We start from the raw sequence: 4,365 nt of genomic DNA, 5'->3' as shown, positions 1-4,365 counted from the left end.
TTGTTCAATATTCTGCCCATGTTGTTGTTGTTGTTGTTGTTATGTGCCGTCGAGTCAGACCTGACTCATAGCGACCCCTCCTTGGGTTTCCGAGGCAGTATCACTACGGAAGTAGATTGCCCCATCTTCCTTCTGAGGAGTGGCTGGTGGGTTTGCCCATGTTGTTGTTGTTGTTATATGCCGTCGAGTCGGCCCCGACTCATAGCGACCCCTCCTTGGGTTTCCAAGGCAGTATCGCTACAGAAGTAGGATTGCCCAACCTTCCTTCCATAGCTTTCTCCAATACTGCAACTTAAGACTTGAATTTTCTTTAGTTCTTTCAGCTTAAGAAATGCCCAATGTGTTCTTCCCTTTTGGTCTTCTAACTCCAGGTCTTTGCACATTCCATTATAATGCTTCATTTTGTCTTCTTGAGCCCCTTTGAAATCTTTTGTTCAGTCCTCTTACTTCATGATTTCTTCCATTCACTTTAACTACTCTATGATCAAGAGCAAGTTTCAGAGTCTTTTCTGACATCCATTTTGGTCTTTTCTTTCTTTTCTGTTTTTTAAATGACCTCTTGCTCTCTTCATATATGATGCCCTTGGTGTCATTCCACAAGTCGTCTGGTCTTAGGCCATTAGCATTCAATGCATCAAATCTATTCTTGAGATGATCTCTAAATTCAGATGAGATATACTCAAGTTCATTCTTTGGCTCTCAGGGACTTGTTCTAATTTCCTTCAGCTTCAACCTGAACTTGCATATGAGCAATTGGTGATCCGTTTCACAGTCAGCCCTGGCCTTGTTCTGAATAATGATATTGAGCTTCTCCATTGTAATTCGAGTGAAAATCTAGGTGATTTAGGTGATACCTTTCTTAGTACTCTCTTCAATGTTCCATGAGTGGGTTTTTTTTTTTTTTTTTTTTTTTTTTCCTTTCTGACTGGTGGGAAAACCAACTAACTATTCCTGGGGTTGTGTGAGCTCCAAGAATTGTTCCCTTTGCTCATTTTCAGTGTTTTTTGTTTTACCTTTCCCCTTGACTCGGTAGTTTCCTTACATACATGCACTGATCAGTACTTAGCTGAAGACTCAAGGAGTATCCTCTGCACATGTCTGGACTCTCTGTGTTTAACTTTAATGGTCTTCCTTGTGCACTCCAGCTGCCTTGACCTTCCTGGACTCTCAACTCTGTCTCCTCTACCCAGGAAACTGCTGAACTCTACCTGGGTTATCTGTCCCTATGCTTCAGCCTGAAAATAGCCTGGGGTAATCATAGGGCTCACTTTGTTTGTTCCCCCTCTCTCAGGGATCACTGCCCTGCACTACCTGCTGTCCAATGTCTGCAAACTGTTATTTCATGCATTTCATCCCTTGTTTTAAGTTGTTTTGGGTTGCAGGATAAATCCAGTCCTTACTACCCCATCTTGTCCAGAAGCAGAAAACGTAATCCATCTGGTTTATAGGAGCATGTGAAATATTTTCTAATCATTATTGTTGTTGGGATTTGGACAAGTAATGAAAGTATAAGGAGCTTTGTTGGCACAGTGATTAAAGCATCCAGCTGCTAGCCAAAAGGTCAATGGTTCAAACCCACCAGCTGCTCTGTGGGAGAAAGATATGGCAGTGTGCTCTTGTAAATGTTTACAGCCTTAAAAACCCCATGGGGCAGTTCTACTCTATCCTACAGGGTTACTATGAGACAGAATCAACTCAATGGCACTAAGTTTGGGTTGAATGGAATCTTATGTATTTGCTGTCTGGCTGTTTTACCTGCAAAGTAGTGTAATGTGGTCATTGCCTCCCAAAAGCTTGATAGATTAAAAAAAAGAAAAAAGGTCAGTCTATTAATCTATACCTGGCAAAAGTAGAGAAAGAGATATTTCCCTAACCTGAGATCACGATTTTATTTTCCTCTATTGTCTTCTGCTGCAGACGAACCAATGGCCATCCTGTCTTTCATCAGTCAGGTTCAAGTCTCTCCCATAAAATGCAACATCCATGAAGAAGAAATACTGCTAACACTCTATCTCATTTATTTATTCATTTTCATTTACAATTATGGTTCTTAAACCTGACTGTGCTTCAGAGTGTCCTATGGTAGGATCAGGTTTCCTCAAAGCAGAGCCTACGAGGGAAAGTTTTGTGCCAATGATTGGGTGAATGATCTCAGAAGAAGCACTACGAGGAAAACAGCATAGGGAAACTAAGGATGGGGTCTCAGCTGGGGGCCATCTTCAGCCCGATTCTGCAGGGAGCTCAGGGGCTGCACCACAGAATTGATTCATGTCTAGTTACATTTTAAAGACTATTATTCTTTTCTTTCTTCTGTCTTCTTTCTGTGTAATGTCAAAAAAGGCACAGACTGGGATTAGAAGGTCTTAGTCCCAGCTCCAACATGTCTCTAACATGCTGTGTGACACTAGAGAGTCATGTAACCCCTCCAAGATTTAGTTTTATGCATAAAAGAAAGGAGGTGATAGAAAGACACTCTAGGAGTCTTTCAATCTCTAAACATTTTCTCTTTCATTAATTCAAACTACCTTGAATTATCACCCATTGTCTATGTAGGAGACATGACTCTAAGTACTTTGCATGTGCTAAGTCATTTCATCCTCAGGATACACTAAGCATCCACTATGTGCCCACAGCTGTGGCAGGGGGGATTAAAAACGACCAAGACACACCCTTTATGCTCAAAATATTCATCATGTAGCCAAAGTCACAAGGATTTGCTCTCTCTTTTGTGTCTTTTCTTCTCCTTGTCTTTCTTATACTCTGGCTCTCCTTTCTCTTTGACTGCTCTTCCATATAGCTCAACATATGTCAGCCTGTCAACGTATGGCATGTTTTGCAAACATATAGACAGTGGTACATATGCAACCATATATTCCTGGCATGCAGACACCCCATCTTGGCTTTGTCATCCTCAGCAGGAAGCATTTGGTAAGTCTCTCTCAGAAATTCCAGAATGCACAAGCAGCCCATGTATCCTCTGACAAGTGGTTAAACTAAGTTGTTCCATATCTTCTTTGGTACAAAAGCCAGAATGCTGTCTCCCTGCCCTTTCAATTCAGAGCCACTTAATACCAAAGGCTCCATCCTCACTCTCAACTATTTGGGATGTTCTGACCAGAAGTCAAGTTGCCCATTAAAGAGCCTTTTGTTTTTCCATTTGTCCATGACTCATTATCTCCTCTGCACAAGTGAACCAGCCCTATTGCAACATGAGTGGGTTGTACCCTTAAGAAGCATAAGTCTATTTAGTTTGTTTAAAAATCAAAATAAATCTGTATAGCTGACTCTGTAGATCCCCTATCCATATCCCTCAACCCTCATCATTTCCCTGCATGCCAGCCTGACTACCCAAGCTTAGATTTCTTTGTTCAAATACTTTCTCTGCTCGTGTATACAGTAAGCCCAAAGTGTTCAAGTCCTCCCTGCCCCAGCAGCCCTCAACCAATGACTGGTGGGAGTTGGTGGATAAATGTTCCAGCTCTCTCATCCTTGAATGAGATTAATCTGAGGCACTGACTTCCAGACTTCCCCACTGGGAAACTTGCTCGATAGTGCATCCTGTATTGGCTTCCTTCTTTTTCCTTTCTCTTCACCATGAGCCCACCAGTGGGATCACCCCCTAAACAAACTCCTTGCATTTGAATCTTTCTATCAGGGTCTTCTTCTGGGAGAATCCCAAATTAAAACCATCTGTAACTCAACTTTGGAAAAAGTGGTCAGTGATAAAACAGGATCTCCTCAGTCCTGGGCTTTTGACAGATGGCTCAGGAGGTGACCTCTACTTTTATGATGTTCCTGTATGTCAACAAAAGCAGCACCAGATCCCAATGTTGGAAATACCATGCCCAAATTACACTTGGCCTCTTGACCTGGTGAGAATTTGTCCCAGCAAATAAGCAGAATAGTCCTGTTATGGCCATGATGAAATGGGAGAGAAGGTTGTTGTTAGGTGCTGTTGAGTCAGTTCCAACTCATAGCAACTCTATATACAACAGAAAGAAACACTGACCAATTTTGTGTCACCCTCATAATCTTTGCTATACTTGAGCTCATTGTTGCAGCTACTATATCAATCCATCTTGTTGAGGGTCTTCCCCTTTTTTGCTGACCCTCTACTTTGTCAAGCATGATATCCTTCTCCAGGGATTGATCCCTTCTGACAACATGACCAGAGTAGATGAGATGAAGTCTGGCCATTTTCAATTCTAAGGAGCATTCTGGCTGCACTTCTTCCAGGACAGATTTGTTCTTTCTTCTGGCAGTCCATGGTATTTTCAGTATTCTTCACTAACACCACAATTCAAAGGCATCAACTCTTTTTTGGTCTTCCATGGTATTCATTGTCAGCTTTCACATGCATATGAG

The sequence above is a fragment of the Orycteropus afer genome, unplaced genomic scaffold, assembly GCF_000298275.1.
Source record: "Orycteropus afer afer isolate SDZICR_OR568_19922 unplaced genomic scaffold, OryAfe1.0 scaffold00546, whole genome shotgun sequence".
Classification (NCBI taxonomy): Eukaryota; Metazoa; Chordata; class Mammalia; order Tubulidentata; family Orycteropodidae; genus Orycteropus; species Orycteropus afer.
The sequence above is the reverse complement of the archived record's forward strand: the minus strand, read 5'-3'. Positions refer to the sequence as shown.